Consider the following 26891-nt stretch of genomic DNA (forward strand, 5'->3'; position numbering starts at 1 on the left):
GCACTGTGGGGTCCATCAGAGATTTCTCACGTCAATTCATTGGCAGTATTCCTAAAAAAGTCAAAACTTGTGTGATCAGTTACCAGGTAACTTCAGAGAGTAACGCATTTTTGCTTGAAACTCAGATGCGAAACCTCGCATTGGCCGCTCCATGAGGTATTACTGAGGTCCGTTTATCTGCCACATTCCCAAAAGTTTCAAAAAATGTATGATCAGACTCCAAGTGACTAGAGACATTTACACGATTTTGTTTGCAGTGACTACACCTCACCTAGCACTGGCGGATCCATCAGAGATGTCTCATGTCAATTCCCCTGCAGTATTCCTAAAATATTCAAAATACATATCCTCAGACTGCAGGTGACCTCAGACACTACACTGTTTTTGCTTGAAAGTTAGCATACCTCTCTTTGTACTGGTGCGTCCATCGTAGATTCCTGATGTCAATTCATGTGCAACATTCCTTAGAAATGGAAAACATGTATGATCAGAGTCCTAGTGACTTCAGGGAGGTACACTTTTTGCTTGAAATTAGTATACCTAAGCTTGCAGGGGCACATTCCTGTGAGATTACTGATGTCAATTCCTTGGCAATATTCCTAAAAAGTTGAAAATCTGTATGATCCGACTGTACGAGATTGCACAGCGTAAAATATTTGTGTGCTTGAATTTGGAATACCTCACCTTGTACCAGTGGGTCCATCAGAGATTTCCCATGTCAATTCCTCTGCAGGATTCCTAAGAAATTCAAAACACATATCATCAGACTCCAAGTGACCTCAGGGAGTTACACTTTTTTGCTTGACATTAGTCTACCTCACCTTGCAAAACCGCCACCATCAGGGATTGCTCAAGTCAATTCAACTGAAGCGTTCCTAAAAAGATCAAACATGTACGGTCAGACTCCCACTGACTTCCGAGGCTAACACAATTTTGCTTGAAACTCGTATGCCTCACCTTGCATTGGCGGCACCATCAATTGTTACTGAGGTCAAATCATCTGCAGCATTCCTAAAATATTCAGAACATGAATGATCAGACTCCAAGTGACTTTAGAGAGTTACACGTTTTTGCTTGAAAGTAGTATACCTGTCCATGTACTGGAGCTTCCATCAGAGATTGCTGAAGTGGATTCATGTGCAGCAGTCCGCAGACATTCAAATCATGCATGATCAGACTCCAGGGGACTTCAGCGAGGTACACTTTTTGGTGGAAATTAGTGCACCTAACCTTGCATAGGCACATTCATGTGAGATTACTGATGTGAATTCGTTGGCAACATTCCTAAAAAATTGAGGACATGCATGATCAATCTCCAAGAGGCTTCAGAGAGTAAAATATTCGCTTGCATGAAATAAGAATACCTCACCATGCAGTGCTGAAGGCATCAGAGCTTTCTCATGTCAATTCATCTTCAGTATTCCTCAAAAATTCGAAACACATATCGTCAGACTCCAAGTGACTTCAGAGAGTTCCACTTTTTTGCTTGAAATTAGTATACCTCACCTTGCATTGGCAGCACCAGCCGAGATTAATTATCTCAACTCAGCGGCAGAATTCCTTTAAAGTTTGAACCATGTGCGATCAGAATCCAAGGGACTTCAGTGAGGTTTCATTTCTGTTTGAAATTCGTGTACCTCCCCTTGCCCTGGCAGGTTCATGTGAGATTACTTATGTCAATTCATTGGCCACATTCCTAAAAAACTGAAAACATGTATGGTCAGTCTCCAACAGACTTCAGAGAGTCAAATATTTTCTTGCTTGAAATTGGTTCACCTCCCCTTGCACTGTTGGGTCCATCAGAGATTTCTCACGTCAATTCATTTGCAGTATTCCTAAAAAAGTCAAAACATGTGTGATCAGCCACAAAGTAACTTCAGAGAGTAACGCATTTTTGCTTGAAACTCAGATGTGTCACCTCGCATTGGCCGCTCCATGAGGTATTACTGAGGTCCGTTTGTCTGCAGCATTCCCAAAAGTTTCAAAAAATGTACGATCAGACTCCAAGTGACTAGAGACATTTACACGATTTTGTTTGCAGTGACTACACCTCACCTAGCACTGGCGGATCCATCAGAGATGTCTCATGTCAATTCCCCTGCAGTATTCCTAAAAAATTCAAAATACATATCCTCAGTCTACAGGTGACCTCAGACACTACATTGTTTTTGCATGAAAGTAGCATACCTCTCCTTGTACTGGTGCGTGCATCGGAGATTCCTGATGTCAATTCATGTGCAACATTCCTTAGAAATGGAAAACATGTATGATCAGAGTCCTAGTGACTTCAGGGAGGTACACTTTTTGCTTGAAATTAGTATACCTAACCTTGCAGGGGCACATTCCTGTGAGATTACTGCTGTCAATTCCTTGGCAATATTCCTAAAAAATTGAAAATCTGTATGATCAGACTGTACGAGACTGCACAGCGTAAAATATTTGTGTGCTTGAATTTGGAATACCTCACCTTCTACCAGTGGGTCCATCAGAGATTTCCCATGTCAATTCCTCTGCAGGATTCCTAAGTAATTCAAAACACATATCATCAGACTCCAAGTGACCTCAGGGAGTTACACTTTTTTGCTTGACATTAGTCTACCTCACCTTGCAAAAGCGCCACCATCAGGGATTGCTGAAGTCAATACATCTGCAGCGTTCCTAAAAAGATCAAAATATGTACGATCAGACTCCAACTGACTTCCACGGCTAAGACAATTTTGCTTGAAACTCGTATGCCTCACCTTGCATTGGCGGCACCATCAAATGTTACTGAGGTCAAATCATCTGCAGCATTCCTAAAATATTCAGAACATGAATGATCAGACTAAAAGTGCCTTTAGAGAGTTACACGTTTTTTCTTGAAAGTAGTATAAATGTCCGTGTACTGCAGCTTCCATCAGAGATTGCCGAAGTGGATTCATGGGCAGTAGTGTGCAGACATTCAAATCATGCATGAGCAGACTCCAGGGGACTTCAGCGAGGTACACTTTTTGCTGGAAATTAGTGCTCCTAACCTGGCGTAGGCACATTCATGTGAGATTACTGATGTGAATTCGTTGGCAACATTCCTAAAAAATTGAGGACATGCATGATAAATCTCCAAGAGGCTTCAGAGAGTAAAATATTCGCTTGCATGAAATAAGAATACCTCACCATGCAGTGCTGAAGGCATCAGAGCTTTCTCATGTCAATTCGTCTTCAGTATTCCTCAGAAATTCAAAACACATATCGTCAGATTTCAAGTGACTTCAGAGAGTTCCACTTTTTTGCTTGAAATTAGTATACCTCACCTTGCATTGGGAGCACCAGCCGAGATTAATTATCACAACTCATTGGCTGCATTCCTTAAAAGTTTGAACCATGTGCGATCAGAATCCAAGGGACTTCAGCGAGGTTTCCTTTCTGCTTGAAATTCGTGTACCTCCCCTTGCCCTGGCAGGTTCATGTGAGATTACTGATGTCAATTCATTGGCCACATGCCGAAAAAACTGAAAACATGTATGATCAGTCTCCAACAGACTTCAGACAGTCAAATATTTTCTTGCTTGACGTTGGTTCACCTCCCCTTGCACTGTGGGGTCCATCAGAGATTTCTCACGTCAATTCATTGGCAGTATTCCTAAAAAAGTCAAAACATGTGTGATCAGTCACCAAGTAACTTCAGAGAGTAACGCATTTTTGCTTGAAACTCAGATGCGTCACCTCGCATTGGCCGCTCCATGAGGTATTACTGAGGTCCGTTTATCTGCAGCATTCCCAAAAGTTTCAAAAAATGTACGATCAGACTCCAAGTGACTAGAGACATTGACACGATTTTGTTTGCAGTGACTACACCTCACCTAGCACTGGCGGATCCATCAGAGATTTCCATTCATGTGCAACATTCCTTAGAAATGGAAAACATGTATGATCAGAGTCCTAGTGACTTCGGGAGGTACACTTTTTGCTTGAAATTAGTATACCTAACCTTGCAGGGGCACATTCCTGTGAGATTACTGCTGTCAATTCCTTGGCAATATTCCTAAAAAATTGAAAATCTGTAGGATCAGACTGTACGAGACTGCACAGCGTAAAATAGTTGTGTGCTTGAATTTGGAATACTTCACCTTGTACCGGTGGGTCCATCAGAGATTTCCCACGTCAATTCCTCTGCAGGATTCCTAAGAAATTCAAAACACATATCATCAGACTCCAAGTGACCGCAGGGAGTTACACTTTTTTGCTTGACATTAGTATACCTCACCTTGCAAAAGCGCCACCGTCAGGGATTGCTGAAGTCAGTTCATCGGCAGCGTTCCTAAAAACATCAAAACATGTACGATCAGACTCCAACTGACTTCCGCGGCTAACACCATTTTGCTTGAAACTCGTATGCCTCACCTTGCATTGGCGGCACCATCAAATGTTACTGAGGTCAAATCATCTGCAGCATTCCTAAAATATTCAGAACATGAATGATCAGACTCCAAGTGACTTCAGAGAGTTACACGTTTTTGCTTGAAAGCAGTATACCTGTCCATGTACTGGCGCTTCCATCAGAGATTGCTGAAGTGCATTCATGGGCAGCAGTCCGCAGACATTCAAATCATGCATGAGCAGACTCCAGGGGACTTCAGCGAGGTACACTTTTTGCTGGAAATTAGTGCACCTAACCTGGCGTAGGCACATTCATGTGAGATTACTGTTGTGAGTTCGTTGGCAACATTCCTAAAAAATTGAGGACATGCATGATCAATCTCCAAGAGGCTTCAGAGAGTAAAATATTCGCTTGCATGAAATAAGAATACCTCACCATGCAGTGCTGAAGGCATCAGAGCTTTCTCATGTCAATTCATCTTCAGTATTCCTCAAAAATTCGAAACACATATCGTCAGACTCCAAGTGACTTCAGAGAGCTCCACTTTTTTGCTTGAAATTAGTATACCTCACCTTGCATTGGCAGCACCAGCCGAGATTAATTATCACAACTCATCGGCTGCATTCCTTAAAAGTTTGAACCATGTGCGATCAGAATCCAAGGGACTTCAGCGAGGTTTCCTTTCTGCTTGAAATTCGTGTACCTCCCGTTGCCCTGGCAGGTTCATGTGAGATTACTGATGTCAATTCTTTGGCCACGTTCCGAAAAAACTGAAAACATGTATGATCAGTCTCCAACAGACTTCAGACAGTCAAATATTTTCTTGCTTGACGTTGGTTCACCTCCCCTTGCACTGTGGGGTCCATCAGAGATTTCTCACGTCAATTCATTGGCAGTATTCCTAAAAAAGTCAAAACATGTGTGATCAGTCACCAAGTAACTTCAGAGAGTAACGCATTTTTACTTGAAACTCAGATGCGTCACCTCGCATTGGCCGCTCCATGAGGTATTACTGAGGTCCGTTTATCTGCAGCATTCGAAAAGTTTCAAAAAATGTACGATCAGACTCCAAGTGACTAGAGACATTGACACGATTTTGTTTGCAGTGACTACACCTCACCTAGCACTGGCGGATCCATCAGAGATGTCTCATGTCAATTCCCCTGCAGTATTCCTAAGAAATTCAAAATCTATATCCTCAGACTGCAGGTGACCTCAGACAGTACACTGTTTTTGCTTGAAAGGAGCATACCTCTCCTGGTACTGGTGCGTCCATCGGAGATTCCTGATGTCCATTCATGTGCAACATTCCTTAGAAATGGAAAACATGTATGATCAGAGTCCTAGTGACTTCGGGAGGTACACTTTTTGCTTGAAATTAGTATACCTAACCTTGCAGGGGCACATTCCTGTGAGATTACTGCTGTCAATTCCTTGGCAATATTCCTAAAAAATTGAAAATCTGTAGGATCAGACTGTTAGAGACTGCACAGCGTAAAATAGTTGTGTGCTTGAATTTGGAATACCTCACCTTGTACCGGTGGGTCCATCAGAGATTTCCCATGTCAATTCCTCTGCAGGATTCCTAAGAAATTCAAAACACATATCATCAGACTCCAAGTGACCTCAGGGAGTTACACTTTTGCTTGACATTAGTATACCTCACCTTCCAAAAGCGACACCGTCAGGGATTGCTGAAGTCAGTTCATCGGCAGCGTTCCTAAAAAGATCAAAACATGTACGATCAGACTCCAACTGACTTCCGCGGCTAACACCATTTTGCTTGCAACTCGTATGCCTCACCTTGCATTGGCGGCACCATCAAATGTTACTGAGGTCAAATCACCTGCAGCATTCCTAAAATATTGAGAACATGAATGATCAGACTCCAAGTGACTTCAGAGAGTTACACGTTTTTGCTTGAAAGTAGTATACCTGTCCATGTACTGGCGCTTCCATCAGAGATTGCTGAAGTGGATTCATGGGCAGCAGTCCGCAGACATTCAAATCATGCATGAGCAGACTAAAGGGGACTTCAGCGAGGTACACTTTTTGCTGCAAATTAGTGCACCTAACCTTGCGTAGGCACATTCATGTGAGATTACTGATGTGAATTCGCTGGCAACATTCCTAAAAAATTGAGGACATGCATGATCAATCTCCAAGAGGCTTCAGAGAGTAAAATATTCGCTTGCATGAAATAAGAATACCTCACCATGCAGTGCTGAAGGCACCAGAACTTTCTCATGTCAATTCATCTTCAGTATTCCTCAAAAATTCGAAACACATATCGTCAGACTCCAAGTGACTTCAGAGAGTTCCACTTTTTTGCTTGAAATTAGTATACCTCACCTTGCATTGGCAGGACCAGCCGAGATTAATTATCACAACTCATCGGCTACATTCCTTAAAAGTTTGAACCATGTGCGATCAGAATCCAAGGGACTTCAGCGAGGTTTCCTTTCTGCTTGAAATTCGTGTACCTCCCCTTGCCCTGGCAGGTTCATGTGAGATTACTGATGTCAATTCATTGGCCACATTCCAAAAAAACTGAAAACATGTATGATCAGTCTCCAACAGACTTCAGACAGTCAAATATTTTCTTGCTTGGCGTTGGTTCACCTCGCCTTGCACTGTGGGGTCCGTCAGAGATTTCTCACGTCAATTCATTGGCAGTATTCCTAAAAAAGTCAAAACATGTGGGATCAGTCACCAAGTAACTTCAGAGAGTAACGCATTTTTGCTTGAAACTCAGATGCGTCACCTCGCATTGGCCGCTCCATGAGGTATTACTGAGATCCGTTTATCTGCAGCATTCCCAAAAGTTTCAAAAAATGTACGATCAGACTCCAAGTGACTAGAGACATTGACAAGATTTTGTTTGCAGTGACTACACCTCACCTAGCACTGGCGGATCCATCAGAGATGTCTCATGTCAATTCCCCTGCAGTATTCCTAAAAAATTCAAAATCCATATCCTCATACTGCAGGTGACCTCAGACACTACACTGTTTTTGCTTGAAAGGAGCATACCTCTCCTGGTACTGGTGCGTCCATCGGAGATTCCTGATGTCCATTCTTGTGCAACATTCCTTAGAAATGGAAAACATGTATGATCAGAGTCCTAGTGACTTCGGGGAGGTACACTTTTTGCTTGAAATCAGTATACCTAACCTTGCAGGGGCACATTCCTGTGAGATTACTGCTGTAAAATCCTTGGCAATATTACTAAAAAATTGAAAATCTGTATGATCAGACTGTACAAGACTGCACAGCGTAAAATATTTGTGTGCTTGAATTTGGAATACCTCACCTTGTACCGGTGGGTCCATCAGATATTTCCCATGTGAATTCCTCTGCAGGATTCCTAAGAAACTCAAAACAAATATCATCAGACTCCAAGTGACCTCAGGGAGTTACACTTTTTTGCTTGACATTAGTATACCTCACCTTGCAAAAGCGCCACCGTCAGGGATTGCTGAAGTCAGTTCATCGGCAGCGTTCCTAAAAAGATCAAAACATGTACGATCAGACTCCAACTGACTTCCGCGGCTAACACCATTTTGCTTGAAACTCGTATGCCTCACCTTGCATTGGCGGCACCATCAAATGTTACTGAGGTCAAATCATCTGCAGCATTCCTAAAATATTCAGAACATGAATGATCAGACTCCAAGTGACTTCAGAGAGTTACACGTTTTTGCTTGAAAGTAGTATACCTGTCCATGTACTGGCGCTTCCATCAGAGATTGCTGAAGTGGATTCATGGGCAGCAGTCCGCAGACATTCAAATCATGCATGAGCAGACTCCAGGGGACTTCAGCGAGGTACAATTTTTGCTGGAAATTAGTGCACATAACCTTGCGTAGGCACATTCATGTGAGATTACTGATGTGAATTCGCTGGCAACATTCCTAAAAAATTGAGGACATGCATGATCAATCTCCAAGAGGCTTCAGAGAGTAAAATATTCGCTTGCATGAAATAAGAATACCTCACCATGCAGTGCTGAAGGCACCGGAATTTTCTCATGTCAATTCATCTTCAGTATTCCTCAAAAATTCGAAACACATATCGTCAGACTCCAAGTGACTTCAGAGAGTTCCACTTTTTTGCTTGAAATTAGTATACCTCACCTTGCATTGGCAGCACCAGCCGAGATTAATTATCACAACTCATCAGCTGCATTCCTTAAAAGTTTGAACCATGTGCGATCAGAATCCAAGGGACTTCAGCGAGGTTTCCTTTCTGCTTGAAATTCGTGTACCTCCCCTTGCCCTGTCAGGTTCATGTGAGATTACTGATGTCAATTCATTGGCCACATTCCGAAAAAACTGAAAACATGTATGATCAGTCTCCAACAGACTTCAGACAGTCAAATACTTTCTTGCTTGGCGTTGGTTCACCTCGCCTTGCACTGTGGGGTCCATCAGAGATTTCTCACGTCAATTCATTGGCAGTATTCCTAAAAAAGTCAAAACATGTGTGATCAGTCACCAAGTAACTTCAGAGAGTAAAGCATTTTTGCTTGAAACTCAGATGCGTCACCTCGCATTGTCCGCTCCATGAGGTATTACTGAGATCCGTTTATCTGCAGAATTCCCAAAAGTTTCAAAAAATGTACGATCAGACTCCAAGTGACTAGAGACATTGACACGATTTTGTTTGCAGTGACTACACCTCACCTAGCACTGGCGGATCCATCAGAGATGTCTCATGTCAATTCCCCTGCAGTATTCCTAAAAAATTCAAAATCCATATCCTCAGACTGCAGGTCACCTCAGACACTACACTGTTTTTGCTTGAAAGGAGTATACCTCTCCTGGTACTGGTGCGTCCATCGGAGATTCCTGATGTCCATTCATGTGCAACATTCCTTAGAAATGGAAAACATGTATGATCAGAGTCCTAGTGACTTCGGGGAGGTACACTTTCTGCTTGAAATCAGTATACCTAACCTTGCAGGGGCACATTCCTGTGAGATTACTGCTGTCAAATCCTTGGCAATATTCCTAAAAAATTGAAAATCTGTATGATCAGACTGCACAAGACTGCACAGCGTAAAATATTTGTGTGCTTGAATTTGGAATACCTCACCTTGTACCGGTGGGTCCATCAGAGATTTCCCATGTCAATTCCTCTGCAGGATTCCTAAGAAATTCAAAACACATATCATCAGACTCCAAGTGACCTCAGGGAGTTACACTTTTTTGCTTGACATTAGTATACCTCACCTTGCAAAAGCGCCACTGTCAGGGATTGCTGAAGTCAGTTCATCGGCAGCGTTCCTAAAAACATCAAAACATGTACGATCAGACTCCAACTGACTTCCGCGGCTAACACCATTTTGCTTGAAACTCGTATGCCTCACCTTGCATTGGCGGCACCATCAAATGTTACTGAGGTTAAATCATCTGCAGCATTCCTAAAATATTCAGAACATGAATGATCAGACTCCAAGTGACTTCAGAGAGTTACACGTTTTTGCTTGAAAGTAGTATACCTGTCCATGTACTGGCGCTTCCATCAGAGATTGCTGAAGTGCATTCATGGGCAGCAGTCCGCAGACATTCAAATCATGCATGAGCAGACTCCAGGGGACTTCAGCGAGGTACACTTTTTGCTGGAAATTAGTGCACCTAACCTTGCATAGGCACATTCATGTGAGATTACTGATGTGAATTCGTTGGCAACATTCCTAAAAAATTGAGGACATGCATGATCAATCTCCAAGAGGCTTCAGAGAGTAAAATATTCGCTTGCATGAAATAAGAATACATCACCATGCAGTGCTGAAGGCATCAGAGCTTTCTCATGTCAATTCATCTTCAGTATTCCTCAAAAATTCGAAACACATATCGTCAGACTCCAAGTGACTTCAGAGAGTTCCACTTTTTTGCTTGAAATTAGTATACCTCACCTTGCATTGGCAGCACCAGCCGAGATTAATTATCACAACTCATCGGCTGCATTCCTTAAAAGTTTGAACCATGTGCGATCAGAATCCAAGGGACTTCAGCGAGGTTTCCTTTCTGCTTGAAATTCGTGTACCTCCCCTTGCCCTGGCAGGTTCATGTGAGATTACTGATGTCAATTCATTGGCCACATTCCGAAAAAACTGAAAACATGTATGATCAGTCTCCAACAGACTTCAGACAGTCAAATATTTTCTTGCTTGACGTTGGTTCACCTCCCCTTGCACTGTTGGGTCCATCAGAGATTTCTCACGTTAATTCATTGGCAGTATTCCTAAAAAAGTCAAAACATGTGTGATCAGTCACCAAGTAACTTCAGAGAGTAACGCATTTTTGCTTGAAACTCAGATGCGTCACCTCGCATTGGCCGCTCCATGAGGTATTACTGAGGTCCGTTTATCTGCAGCATTCCCAAAAGTTTCAAAAAATGTACGATCAGACTCCAAGTGACTAGAGACATTGACACGATTTTGTTTGCAGTGACTACACCTCACCTAACACTGGCTGATCCATCAGAGATGTCTCATGTCAATTCCCCTGCAGTATTCCTAAAAAATTCAAAATCCATATCCTCAGACTGCAGGTGACCTCAGACATTACACTGTTTTTGCTTGAAAGGAGCATACCTCTCCTGGTACTGGTGCGTCCATCGGAGATTCCTGATGTCCATTCATGTGCAACATTCCTTAGAAATGGAAAACATGTATGATCAGAGTCCTAGTGACTTCGTGGAGGTACACTTTCTGCTTGAAATTAGTATACCTAACCTTGCAGGGGCACATTCCTGTGAGATTACTGCTGTCAATTCCTTGGCAATATTAATAAAAAATTGAAAATCTGTATGATCAGACTGTACGAGACTGCACAGCGTAAAATAGTTGTGTGCTTGAATTTGGAATACCTCACCTTGTACCGGTGGGTCCATCAGAGATTTCCCATGTCAATTCCTCTGCAGGATTCCTAAGAAATTCAAAACACATATCATCAGACTCCAAGTGACCTCAGGGAGTAACACTTTTTTGCTTGAGATTAGTATACCTCACCTTGCAAAAGCGCCACCGTCAGGGATTGCTGAAGTCAGTTCTTCGGCAGCGTTCCTAAAAAGATCAAAACATGTACGATCAGACTCCAACTGACATCCGCGGCTAACACCATTTTGCTTGAAACTCGTATGCCTCACCTTGCATTGGCGGCACCATCAAATGTTACTGAGGTCAAATCATCTGCAGCATTCCTAAAATATTCAGAACATGAATGATCAGACTCCAAGTGACTTCAGAGAGTTACACGTTTTTGCTTGAAAGTAGTATACCTGTCCATGTACTGGCGCTTCCATCAGAGATTGCTGAAGTGGATTCATGGGCAGCAGTCCGCAGACATTCAAATCATGCATGAGCAGACTCCAGGGGACTTCAGCGAGGTACACTTTTTGCTGGAAATTAGTGCACCTAACCTGGCGTAGGCACATTCATGTGAGATTACTGATGTGAATTCGTTGGCAACATTCCTAAAAAATTGAGGACATGCATGATCAATCTCCAAGAGGCTTCAGAGAGTAAAATATTCGCTTGCATGAAATAAGAATACCTCACCATGCAGTGCTGAAGGCATCAGAGCTTTCTCATGTTAATTCATTTTCAGTATTCCTCAAAAATTCAAAACACATATCATCAGACTCCACGTGACTTCAGAGAGTTCCACTTTTTTGCTTGAAATTAGTATACCTCACCTTGCATTGGCAGCACCAGCCGAGATTAATTATCACAACTCATCGGCTGCATTCCTTAAAAGTTTGAACCATGTGCGATCAGAATCCAAGGGACTTCAGCGAGGTTTCCTTTCTGCTTGAAATTCGTGTACCTCCCCTTGCCCTGGCAGGTTCATGTGAGATTACTGATGTCAATTCATTGGCCACGTTCCGAAAAAACTGAAAACATGTATGATCAGTCTCCAACAGACTTCAGACAGTCAAATATTTTCTTGCTTGACGTTGGTTCACCTCCCCTTGCACTGTGGGGTCCATCAGAGATTTCTCACGTCAATTCATTGGCAGTATTCCTAAAAAAGTCAAAACATGTGTGATCAGTCACCAAGTAACTTCAGAGAGTAACGCATTTTTACTTGAAACTCAGATGCGTCACCTCGCATTGGCCGCTCCATGAGGTATTACTGAGGTCCGTTTATCTGCAGCATTCGAAAAGTTTCAAAAAATGTACGATCAGACTCCAAGTGACTAGAGACATTGACACGATTTTGTTTGCAGTGACTACACCTCACCTAGCACTGGCGGATCCATCAGAGATGTCTCATGTCAATTCCCCTGCAGTATTCCTAAAAAATTCAAAATCTATATCCTCAGACTGCAGGTTACCTCAGACACTACACTGTTTTTGCTTGAAAGGAGCATACCTCTCCTGGTACTGGTGCGTCCATCGGAGATTCCTGATGTCCATTCATGTGCAACATTCCTTAGAAATGGAAAACATGTATGATCAGAGTCCTAGTGACTTCGGGAGGTACACTTTTTGCTTGAAATTAGTATACCTAACCTTGCAGGGGCACATTCCTGTGAGATTACTGCTGTCAATTCCTTGGCAATATTCCTAAAAAATTGAAAATCTGTAGGATCAGACTGTACGAGATTGCACAGCGTAAAATAGTTGTGTGCTTGAATTTGGAATACCTCACCTTGTACCGGTGGGTCCATCAGAGATTTCCCATGTCAATTCCTCTGCAGGATTCCTAAGAAATTCAAAACACATATCGTCAGACTCCAAGTGACTTCAGAGAGTTCTACTTTTTTGCTTGAAATTAGTATACCTCACCTTGCATTGGCAGCACCAGCCGAGATTAATTATCACAACTCATCGGCTGCATTCCTTAAAAGTTTGAACCATGTGCGATCAGAATCCAAGGGACTTCAGCGAGGTTTCCTTTCTGCTTGAAATTCGTGTACCTCCCCTTGCCCTGGCAGGTTCATGTGAGATTACTGATGTCAATTCATTGGCCACATTCCGAAAAAACTGAAAACATGTATGATCAGTCTCCAACAGACTTCAGACAGTCAAATATTTTCTTGCTTGACGTTGGTTCACCTCCCCTTGCACTGTGGGGTCCATCAGAGATTTCTCACGTCAATTCATTGGCAGTATTCCAAAAAAAGTCAAAACATGTGTGATCAGTCACCAAGTAACTTCAGAGAGTAACGCATTTTTGCTTGAAACTCAGATGCGTCACCTCGCATTGGCCGCTCCATGAGGTATTACTGAAGTCCGTTTATCTGCAGCATTCCCAAAAGTTTCAAACAATGTAAGATCAGACTCCAAGTGACTAGAGACATTGACACGATTTTGTTTGCAGTGACTACACCTCACCTAGCACTGGCGGATGCATCAGAGATGTCTCATGTCAATTCCCCTGCAGTATTCCTAAAAAATTCAAAATACATATCCTCAGACTGCAGGTGACCTCAGACACTACATTGTTTTTGCTTGAAAGGAGCATACCTCTCCTGGTACTGGTGCGTCCATCGGAGATTCCTGATGTCAATTCATGTGCAACATTCCTTAGAAATGGAGAACATGTATGATCAGAGTCCTAGTGACTTCGGGGAGGTACACTTTCTGCTTGAAATTAGTATACCTAACCTTGCAGGGGCACATTCCTGTGAGATTACTGCTGTCAAATCCTTGGCAATATTCCTAAAAAATTGAAAATCTGTATGATCAGACTGTACGAGACTGCACAGCGTAAAATATTTGTGTGCTTGAATTTGGAATACCTCACCTTGTACCGGTGGGTCCATCAGAGATTTCCCATGTCAATTCCTCTGCAGGATTCCTAAGAAATTCAAAACACATATCATCAGACTCCAAGTGACCTCAGGGAGTTACACTTTTTTGCTTGACATTAGTATACCTCACCTTGCAAAAGCGCCCCCGTCAGGGATTGCTGAAGTCAGTTCATCGGCAGCGTTCCTAAAAACATCAAAACATGTACGATCAGACTCCAACTGACTTCCGCGGCTAACACCATTTTGCTTGAAACTCGTATGCCTCACCTTGCATTGGCGGCACCATCAAATGTTACTGAGGTCAAATCATCTGCAGCATTCCTAAAATATTCAGAACATGAATGATCAGACTCCAAGTGACTTCAGAGAGTTACACGTTTTTGCTTGAAAGCAGTATACCTGTCCATGTACTGGCGCTTCCATCAGAGATTGCTGAAGTGCATTCATGGGCAGCAGTCCGCAGACATTCAAATCATGCATGAACAGACTCCAGGGGACTTCAGCGAGGTACACTTTTTGCTGGAAATTAGTGCACCTAACCTGGCGTAGGCACATTCATGTGAGATTACTGATGTGAATTCGTTGGCAACATTCCTAAAAAATTGAGGACATGCATGATCAATCTCCAAGAGGCTTCAGAGAGTAAAATATTCGCTTGCATGAAATAAGAATACCTCACCATGCAGTGCTGAAGGCATCAGAGCTTTCTCATGTCAATTCATCTTCAGTATTCCTCAAAAATTCAAAACACATATCGTCAGACTCCAAGTGACTTCAGAGAGTTCCACTTTTTTGCTTAAAATTAGTATACCTCACGTTGCATTGGCAGCACCAGCCGAGATTAATTATCACAACTCATCGGCTGCATTCCTTAAAAGTTTGAACCATGTGCGATCAGAATCCAAGGGACTTCAGCGAGGTTTCCTTTCTGCTTGAAATTCGTGTACCTCCCCTTGCCCTGGCAGGTTCATGTGAGATTACTGATGTCAATTCATTGGCCACATTCCGACAAAACTGAAAACATGTATGATCAGTCTCCAACACACTTCAGACAGTCAAATATTTTCTTGCTTGACGTTCGTTCACCTCCCCTTGCACTGTGGGGTCCATCAGAGATTTCTCACGTCAATTCATTGGCAGTATTCCAAAAAAAGTCAAAACATGTGTGATCAGTCACCAAGTAACTTCAGAGAGTAACGCATTTTTGCTTGAAACTCAGATGCGTCACCTCGCATTGGCCGCTCCATGAGGTATTACTGAGGTCCGTTTATCTGCAGGATTCCCAAAAGTTTCAAACAATGTAAGATCAGACTCCAAGTGACTAGAGACATTGACACGATTTTGTTTGCAGTGACTACACCTCACCTAGCACTGGCGGATGCATCAGAGATGTCTCATGTCAATTTCCCTGCAGTATTCCTAAAAAATTCAAAATACATATCCTCAGACTGCAGGTGACCTCAGACACTACATTGTTTTTGCTTGAAAGGAGCATACCTCTCCTGGTACTGGTGCGTCCATCGGAGATTCCTGATGTCAATTCATGTGCAACATTCCTTAGAAATGGAGAACATGTATGATCAGAGTCCTAGTGACTTCGGGGAGGTACACTTTCTGCTTGAAATTAGTATACCTAACCTTGCAGGGGCACATTCCTGTGAGATTACTGCTGTCAAATCCTTGGCAATATTCCTAAAAAATTGAAAATCTGTATGATCAGACTGTACGAGACTGCACAGCGTAAAATATTTGTGTGCTTGAATTTGGAATACCTCACCTTGTACCGGTGGGTCCATCAGAGATTTCCCATGTCAATTCCTCTGCAGGATTCCTAAGAAATTCAAAACACATATCATCAGACTCCAAGTGACCTCAGGGAGTTACACTTTTTTGCTTGACATTAGTATACCTCACCTTGCAAAAGCGCCACCGTCAGGGATTGCTGAAGTCAGTTCATCGGCAGCGTTCCTAAAAACATCAAAACATGTACGATCAGACTCCAACTGACTTCCGCGGCTAACACCATTTTGCTTGAAACTCGTATGCCTCACCTTGCATTGGCGGCACCATCAAATGTTACTGAGGTCAAATCACCTGCAGCATTCCTAAAATATTCAGAACATGAATGATCAGACTCCAAGTGACTTCAGAGAGTTACACGTTTTTGCTTGAAAGTAGTATACCTGTCCATGTACTGGCGCTTCCATCAGAGATTGCTGAAGTGCATTCATGGGCAGCAGTCCGCAGACATTCAAATCATGCATGAGCAGACTCCAGGGGACTTCAGCGAGGTACACTTTTTGCTGGAAATTAGTGCACCTAACCTTGCGTAGGCACATTCATGTGAGATTACTGATGTGAATTCGTTGGCAACATTCCTAAAAAATTGAGGACATGCATGATCAATCTCCAAGAGGCTTCAGAGAGTAAAATATTCGCTTGCATGAAATAAGAATACCTCACCATGCAGTGCTAAAGGCATCAGAGCTTTCTCATGTCAATTCATCTTCAGTATTCCTCAAAAATTCAAAACACATATCGTCAGACTCCAAGTGACTTCAGAGAGTTCCACTTTTTTGCTTGAAATTAGTATACCTCACCTTGCATTGGCAGCACCAGCCGAGATTAATTATCACAACTCATCGGCTGCATTCCTTAAAAGTTTGAACCATGTGCGATCAGAATCCAAGGGACTTCAGCGAGGTTTCCTTTCTGCTTGAAATTCGTGTACCTCCCCTTGCCCTGGCAGGTTCATGTGAGATTACTGATGGTCAATTCATTGGCCACATTCCGAAAAAACTGAAAACATGTATAATCAGTCTCCAACAGACTTCAGACAGTCAAATATTTTCTTGCTTGACGTTGGTTCACCTCCCCTTGCACTGTGGGGTCCATCAGAGATTTCTCACGTCAATTCATTGGCAGTATTCCAAAAAAAGTCAAAACATGTGTGATCAGTCACCAAGTAACTTCAGAGAGTAACGCATTTTTGCTTGAAACTCAGATGCGTCACCTCGCATTGGCCGCTCCATGAGGTATTACTGAGGTCCGTTTATCTGCAGCATTCCCAAAAGTTTCAAACAATGTAAGATCAGACTCCAAGTGACTAGAGACATTGACACGATTTTGTTTGCAGTGACTACACCTCACCTAGCACTGGCGGATGCACCAGAGCTGTCCCATGTCAATTCCCCTGCAGTATTCCTAAAAAAATTCAAAATACATATCCTCAGACTGCAGGTGACCTCAGACACTACATTGTTTTTGCTTGAAAGGAGCATACCTCTCCTGGTACTGGTGCGTCCATCGGAGATTCCTGATGTCAATTCATGTGCAACATTCCTTAGAAATGGAGAACATGTATGATCAGAGTCCTAGTGACTTCGGGGAGGTACACTTTCTGCTTGAAATTAGTATACCTAACCTTGCAGGGGCACATTCCTGTGAGATTACTGCTGTCAAATCCTTGGCAATATTCCTAAAAAATTGAAAATCTGTATGATCAGACTGTACGAGACTGCACAGCGTAAAATATTTGTGTGCTTGAATTTGGAATACCTCACCTTGTAAGAGTGAGACCAACAGAGATTTCCCATGACAATTCCTCTGCAGGATTCCTAAGAAATTCAAAACACATATCATCAGACTCCAAGTGACCTCAGGGAGTTACACTTTTTTGCTTGACATTAGTATACCTCACCTTGCAAAAGCGCCACCGTCAGGGATTGCTGAAGTCAGTTCATCGGCAGCGTTCCTAAAAACATCAAAACATGTACGATCAGACTCCAACTGACTTCCGCGGCTAACACCATTTTGCTTGAAACTCGTATGCCTCACCTTGCATTGGCGGCACCATCAAATGTTACTGAGGTCAAATCATCTGCAGCATTCCTAAAATATTCAGAACATGAATGATCAGACTCCAAGTGACTTCAGAGAGTTACACGTTTTTGCTTGAAAGCAGTATACCTGTCCATGTACTGGCGCTTCCATCAGAGATTGCTGAAGTGCATTCATGGGCAGCAGTCCGCAGACATTCAAATCATGCATGAGCAGACTCCAGGGGACTTCAGCGAGGTACACTTTTTGCTGGAAATTAGTGCACCTAACCTGGCGTAGGCACATTCATGTGAGATTACTGATGTGAATTCGTTGGCAACATTCCTAAAAAATTGAGGACATGCATGATCAATCTCCAAGAGGCTTCAGAGAGTAAAATATTCGCTTGCATGAAATAAGAATACCTCACCATGCAGTGCTGAAGGCATCAGAGCTTTCTCATGTCAATTCATCTTCAGTATTCCTCAAAAATTCAAAACACATATCGTCAGACTCCAAGTGACTTCAGAGAGTTCCACTTTTTTGCTTGAAATTAGTATACCTCACCTTGCATTGGCAGCACCAGCCGAGATTAATTATCACAACTCATCGGCTGCATTCCTTAAAAGTTTGAACCATGTGCGATCAGAATCCAAGGGACTTCAGCGAGGTTTCCTTTCTGCTTGAAATTCGTGTACCTCCCCTTGCCCTGGCAGGTTCATGTGAGATTACTGATGTCAATTCATTGGCCACATTCCGAAAAAACTGAAAACATGTATGATCAGTCTCCAACAGACTTCAGACAGTCAAATATTTTCTTGCTTGACGTTGGTTCACCTCCCCTTGCACTGTGGGGTCCATCAGAGATTTCTCACGTCAATTCATTGGCAGTATTCCTAAAAAAGTCAAAACATGTCTGATCAGTCACCAAGTAACTTCAGATAGTAACGCATTTTTTCTTGAAACTCAGATGCGTCACCTCGAATTGGCCGCTCCATGAGGTATTACTAAGGTCCGTTTGTCTGCAGCATTTCCAAAAGTTTTCAAAAAGTGTATGATCAGACTCCAAGTGACTAGAGACATTTACACAATTTTGTTTGCAGTGACTACACCTCACCTAGCACTGGCGGATCCATCGGAGATGTCTCATGTCAATTCCCCTGCAGTATTCCTAAAAAATTCAAAATACATATCCTCAGTCTACAGGTGACCTCAGACACTACATTGTTTTTGCATGAAAGTAGCATACCTCTCCTTGTACTGGTGCGTGCATCGGAGATTCCTCATGTCAATTCATGTTGCAACATTCCTTAGAAATGGAAAACATGTATGATCAGAGTCCTAGTGACTTCGGGGAGGTACACTTTCTGCTTGAAATTAGTATACCTAACCTTGCAGGGGCACATTCCTGTGAGATTACTGATGTCAATTCCTTGGCAATATTCCTAAAAAATTGAAAATCTGTATGATCAGACTGTACGAGACAGCACAGCGTAAAATATTTGTGTGCTTGAATTTGGAATACCTCACCTTCTACCGGTGGGTCCATCAGAGATTTCCCATGTCAATTCCTCTGCAGGATTCCTACGAAATTCAAAACACATATCATCAGACTACAAGTGACCTCAGGGAGTTACTCTTTTTTGCTTGACTTTAGTCTACCTCACATTGCAAAAGCTCCTCCATCAGGGATTGCTGAAGTCAATTCATCTGCAGCGTTCCTAAAAAGATCAAAACATGTACGATCAAACTCCAACTGACTTCCACGGCTAACACAATTTTGCTTGAAACTCGTATGCCTCACGTTGCATTGGCGGCACCATCAAATGTTACTGAGGTCAAAACATCTGCAGCATTCCTAAAATATTCAGAACATGAATGATCAGACTAAAAGTGCCTTCAGAGAGTTACACGTTTTTTCTTGAAAGTAGTATAAATGTCCATGTACTGGAGCTTCCATCAGAGGTTGCTGAAGTGGATTCATGGGCAGCAGTCCGCAGACATTCAAATCATGCATGAGCAGACTCCAGGGGACTTCAGCGAGGTATACTTTTTGCTGGAAATTCGTGCACCTAACCTTGCGTAGGCACATTAACGTGAGAATACTGATGTGAATTCCTTGGCAACATTCCTAAAAAATTGAGGACATGCATGATCAATCTCCAAGAGGCTTCAGAGAGTAAAATATTCGCTTGCATGAAATAAGAATACCTCACCATGCAGTGCTGAAGGCATCAGAGCTTTCTCATGTCGATTCGTCTTCAGTATTCCTCAAAAATTCAAAACACATATCGTCAGATTTCCAGTGACTTCAGAGAGTTCCACTTTTTTGCTTGAAATTAGTATACCTCACCTTGCATTGGGAGCACCAGCCAAGATTAATTATCTCAACTCAGCGGCAGCATTCCTTAAACTTTTGAACCATGTGCTATCAGAATCCAAGGGACTTCAGCGAGGTTTCCTTTCTGTTTGAAATTCGTGTACCTCCCCTTGCACTGGTAGGTTCATGTGAGATTACTGATGTCAATTCATTGGCCACATTCCTAAAAAACTGAAAACATGTATGATCAGTCTCCAAGAGACTTCAGAGTGTCAAATATTGTCTTGCTTGAAATTGGTCCACCTCACCTTGCACTGTTGGGTCCATCAGAGATTTCTCACGTCAATTCATTGGCAGTATTCCTAAAAAAGTCAAAACATGTGTGATCAATCACCAAGTAACTTCAGAGAGTAACGCATTTTTGCTTGAAACTCAGATGCGTCACCTCGCATTGGCCGCTCCATGAGGTATTACTGAGGTCCGTTAATCTGCAGCATTCCCAAAAGTTTCAAAAAATGTATGATCAGACTCCCAGTGACTAGAGACATTTACACGATTTTGTTTGCAGTGACTACAACCTCACCTAGCACTGGCGGATCCATCAGAGATGTCTCATGTCAATTCCCCTGCAGTATTCCTGAAAAATTCAAAATACATATCCTCAGAGTGCAGGTGACCTCAGACACTACATTGTTTTTGCTTGAAAGTAGCATACCTCTCCTTGTACTGGTGCATCCATCGGAGATTCCTGATGTCAATTCATGTGCAACATTCCTTAGAAATGGAAAACATGTATGATCAGAGTCCTAGTGACTTCAGGGAGGTACACTTTTTGCTTGAAATTAGTATACCTAACCTTGCAGGGGCACATTCCTGTGAGATTACTGCTGTCAATTCCTTGGCAATATTAATAAAAAATTGAAAATCTGTATGATCAGACTGTACGAGACTGCACAGCGTAAAATATTTGTGTGCTTGAATTTGGAATACCTCACCTTGTACCGGTGGGTCCATCAGAGATTTCCCATGTCAATTCCTCTGCAGGATTCCTAAGAAATTCAAAACACATATCATCAGACTCCAAGTGACCTCAGGGAGTAACACTTTTTTGCTTGACATTAGTCTACCTCACCTTGCAAAAGCGCCACCATCAGGGATTGCTGAAGTCAATTCATCTGCAGCGTTCCTAAAAACATCAAAACATGTACGATCAGACTCCAACTGACTTCCGAGGCTAACACCATTTTGCTTGAAACTCGTATGCCTCACCTTGCATTGGCGGCACCATCAAATGTTACTGAGGTCAAATCACCTGCAGCATTCCTAAAATATTCAGAACATGAATGATCAGACTCCAAGTGACTTCAGAGAGTTACACGATTTTGCTTGAAAGTAGTATACCTGTCCATGTACTGGCGCTTCCATCAGAGATTGCTGAAGTGGATTCATGGGCAGCAGTCCGCAGACAATTAAATCATGCATGAGCAGACTCCAGGGGACTTCAGCGAGGTACACTTTTTGGTGGAAATTAGTGCACCTAACCTTGCATAGGCACATTCATGTGAGATTACTGATGTGAATTCTTTGGCAACATTCCTAAAAAATTGAGGACATGCATGATCAATCTCCAAGAGGCTTCAGAGAGTAAATTATTCGCTTGCATGAAATAAGAATACCTCACCATGCAGTGCTGAAGGCATCAGAGCTTTCTCATGTCAATTCATATTCAGTATTCCTCAAAAATTCAAAACACATATCGTCAGACTCCAAGTGACATCAGAGAGTTCCACTATTTTGCTTGAAATTAGTATACCTCACCTTGCATTGGCAGCACCAGCCGAGATTAATTATCACAACTCGTCGGCTGCATTCCTTAAAAGTTTGAACCATGTGCGATCAGAATCCAAGGGACTTCAGCGAGGTTTCCTTTCTGCATGAAATTCGTGTACCTCCCCTTGCCCTGGCAGGTTCATGTGAGATTACTGATGTCAATTCATTGGCCACATTCCTAAAAAACTGAAAGCATGTATGATCAGTCTCCAAGAGACTTCCGAGAGTCAAATATTTTCTTGCTTGAATTTGGTTCACCTCACCTTGCACTGTTGGGTCCATCAGAGATTTCTCACGTCAATTCATTGGCAGTATTCCTAAAAAAGTCAAAACTTGTATGATCAGTTACCAGGTAACTTCAGAGAGTAACGCATTTTTGCTTGAAACTCAGATGCGAAACCTCGCATTGGCCGCTCCATGAGGTATTACTGAGGTCCGTTTATCTGCCACATTCCCAAAAGTTTCAAAAAATGTATGATCAGACTCCAAGTGACTAGAGACATTTACACGATTTTGTTTGCAGTGACTACACCTCACCTAGCACTGGCGGATCCATCAGAGATGTCTCATGTCAATTCCCCTGCAGTATACCTAAAAAATTCAAAATACATATCCTCAGACTGCAGGTGACCTCAGACACTACATTGTTTTTGCTTGAAAGTTAGCATACCTCTCTTTGTACTAGTGCGTCCATCGTAGATTCCTGATGTCAATTCATGTGCAACATTCCTTAGAAATGGAAAACATGTATGATCAGAGTCCTAGTGACTTCAGGGAGGTACACTTTTTGCTTGAAATTAGTATACCTAAGCTTGCAGGGGCACATTCCTGTGAGATTACTGATGTCAATTCCTTGGCAATATTCCTAAAAAGTTGAAAATCTGTATGATCCGACTGTACGAGATTGCACAGCGTAAAATATTTGTGTGCTTGAATTTGGAATACCTCTCCTTGTACCAGTGGGTCCATCAGAGATTTCCCATGTCAATTCCTCTGCAGGATACCTAAGAAATTCAAAACACATATCATCAGACTCCAAGTGACTTCAGGGAGTTACACTTTTTTGCTTGACATTAGTCTACCTCACCTTGCAAAACCGCCACCATCAGGGATTGCTCAAGTCAATTCAACTGAAGCGTTCCTAAAAAGATCAAACATGTACGGTCAGACTCCCACTGACTTCCGAGGCTAACACAATTTTGCTTGAAACTCGTATGCCTCACCTTGCATTGGCGGCACCATCAAATGTTACTGAGGTCAAATCATCTGCAGCATTCCTAAAATATTCAGAACATGAATGATCAGACTCCAAGTGACTTCAGAGAGTTACACGTTTTTGCTTGAAAGTAGTATACCTGTCCATTTACTGGAGCTTCCATCAGAGATTGCTGAAGTGGATTCATGTGCAGCAGTCCGCAGACATTCAAATCATGCATGATCAGACTCCAGGGGACTTCAGCGAGGTACACTTTTTGGTGGAAATTAGTGCACCTAACCTTGCATAGGCACATTCATGTGAGATTACTGATGTGAATTCGTTGGCAACATTCCTAAAAAATTGAGGACATGCATGATCAATCTCCAAGAGGCTTTAGAGAGTAAAATATTCGCTTGCATGAAATAAGAATACCTCACCATGCAGTGCTGAAGGCATCAGAGCTTTCTCATGTCAATTCATCTTCAGTATTCCTCAAAAATTCGAAACACATATCGTCAGACTCCAAGTGACTTCAGAGAATTCCACTTTTTTGCTTGAAATTAGTATACCTCACCTTGCATTGGCAGCACCAGCCGAGATTAATTATCTCAACTCAGCGGCAGAATTCCTTTAAAGTTTGAACCATGTGCGATCAGAATCCAAGGGACTTCAGTGAGGTTTCCTTTCTGTTTGAAATTCGTGTACCTCCCCTTGCTCTGGCAGGTTCATGTGAGATTACTTATGTCAATTCATTGGCCACATTCCTAAAAAACTGAAAACATGTATGGTCAGTCTCCAACAGACTTCAGAGAGTCAAATATTTTCTTGCTTGAAATTGGTTCACCTCCCCTTGCACTGTTGGGTCCATCAGAGATTTCTCACGTCAATTCATTGGCAGTATTCCTAAAAAAGTCAAAACATGTGTGATCAGTCACCAGGTAACTTCAGAGAGTAACGCATTTTTGCTTGAAACTCAGATGAGTCAGCTCGCATTGGCCGCTCCATGAGGTATTACTGAGGTTCGTTTATCTGCAGCATTCCCAAAAGTTTCAATAAATGTACGATCAGACTCCAAGTGACTAGAGACATTTACACGATTTTGTTTGCACTGACTACACTTCACCTAGCACGGGCTGATCCATCAGAGATGTCTCATGTCAATTCACCTGCTGTATTCCTAAAAAATTCAAAATACATATCCTCAGACTGCAGGTGACCTCAGACACTACATTGTTTTTGCTTGAAAGTAGCATACCTCTCCTTGTACTGGTGCATCCATCGGAGATTCCTGATGTCAATTCATGTGCAACATTCCTTAGAAATGGAAAACATGTATGATCAGAGTCCTAGTGACTTCAGGGAGGTATACTTTTTGCTTGAAATTAGTATACCTAACCTTGCAGGGGCACATTCCTGTGAGATTACTGCTGTCAATTCCTTGGCAATATTCCTAAAAAATTGGAAATCTGTATGATCAGACTGCATGAGACTGCACAGCGTAAAATATTTGTGTGCTTGAATTTGGAATACCTCACCTTGTACCGGTGGGTCCATCAGAGATTTCCCATGTCAATTCCTCTGCAGGATTCCTAAGAAATTCAAAACACATATCATCAGACTCCAAGTGACCTCAGGGAGTTACACTTTTTTGCTTGACATTAGTCTACCTCACCTTGCAAAAGCGCCACCATCAGGGATTGCTGAAGTCAATTCATCTGCAGCGTTCCTAAAAACATCAAAACATGTACGATCAGACTCCAACTGACTTCCGCAGCTAACACCATTTTGCTTGAATCTCGTATGCCTCACCTTGCATTGGCGGCACCATCAAATGTTACTGAGGTCAAATCATCTGCAGCATTCCTAAAATATTCAGAACATGAATGATCAGACTCCAAGTGACTTCAGAGAGTTACACGTTTTTGCTTGAAAGCAGTATACCTGTCCATGTACTGGCGCTTCCATCAGAGATTGCTGAAGTGGATTCATGGGCAGCAGTCCGCAGACATTCAAATCATGCATGAGCAGACTCCAGGGGACTTCAGCGAGGTACACTTTTTGCTGGAAATTAGTGCACCTAACCTGGCGTAGGCACATTCATGTGAGATTACTGATGTGAATTTGTTGGCAACATTCCTAAAAAATTGAGGACATGCATGATCAATCTCCAAGAGGCTTCAGAGAGTAAAATATTCGCTTGCATGAAATAAGAATACCTCACCATGCAGTGCTGAAGGCATCAGAGCTTTCTCATGTCAATTCAACTTCAGTATTCCTCAAAAATTCAAAACACATATCGTCAGACTCCAAGTGACTTCAGAGAGTTCCACTTTTTTGCTTGAAATTAGTATACCTCACCTTGCATTGGCAGCACCAGCCGAGATTAATTATCACAACTCATCGGCTGCATTCCTTAAAAGTTTGAATCATGTGCGATCAGAATCCAAGGAACTTCAGCGAGGTTTCCTTTCTGCTTGAAATACGTGTACCTCCCCTTGCCCTGGCAGGTTCATGTGAGATAACTGATGTCAATTCATTGGCCACATTCCGAAAAAACTGAAAACATGTATGATAAGTCTCCAACAGACTTCAGAGAGTCAAATATTTTCTTGCTTGAAATTGGTTCACCTCCCCTAGCACTGTTGGGTCCATCAGAGATTTCTCACGTCAATTCATTGGCAGTATTCCTAAAAAAGACAAAACATGTGTGATCAGTCACCAAGTAACTTCAGAGAGTAACGCATTTTTGCTTGAAACTCAGATGCGTCACCTCGCATTGGCCGCTCCATGAGGTATTACTGAGGTCCGTTTATCTGCAGCATTCCCAAAAGTTTCAAAAAATGTACGATCAGTATCCAAGTGAGTAGAGACATTGACACGGTTTTGATTACAGTGACTACACCTCACCTAGCACTGGCGGATCCATCAGAGATGTGTCATGTCAATTCCCCTGCAGTATTCCTAAAAAATTCAAAATCCATATCCTCAGACTGCAGGTGACCTCAGACACTACACTGTTTTTGCTTGAAAGGAGCATACCTCTCCTGGTACTGGTGCGTCCATCGGAGATTCCTGATGTCCATTCATGTGCAACATTCCTTAGAAATGGAAAACATGTATGATCAGAGTCCTAGTGACTTCGGGAGGTACACTTTTTGCTTGAAATTAGTATACCTAACCTTGCAGGGGCACATTCCTGTGAGATTACTGCTGTCAATTCCTTGGCAATATTCCTAAAAAATTGAAAATCTGTAGGATCAGACTGTACGAGACTGCACAGCGTAAAATAGTTGTGTGCTTGAATTTGGAATACTTCACCTTGTACCGGTGGGTCCATCAGAGATTTCCCATGTCAATTCCTCTGCAGGATTCCTAAGAAATTCAAAACACATATCATCAGACTCCAAGGGACCTCAGGGAGTTACACTTTTTTGCTTGACATTAGTATACCTCACCTTGCAAAAGCGCCACCGTCAGGGATTGCTGAAGTCAGTTCATCGGCAGCGTTCCTAAAAAGATCAAAACATGTACGATCAGACTCCAACTGACTTCCGCGGCTAACACCATTTTGCTTGAAACTCGTATGCCTCACCTTGCAT

Source organism: Manis javanica, chromosome 18 (assembly GCF_040802235.1).
Source record: "Manis javanica isolate MJ-LG chromosome 18, MJ_LKY, whole genome shotgun sequence".
NCBI lineage: Eukaryota > Metazoa > Chordata > Mammalia > Pholidota > Manidae > Manis > Manis javanica.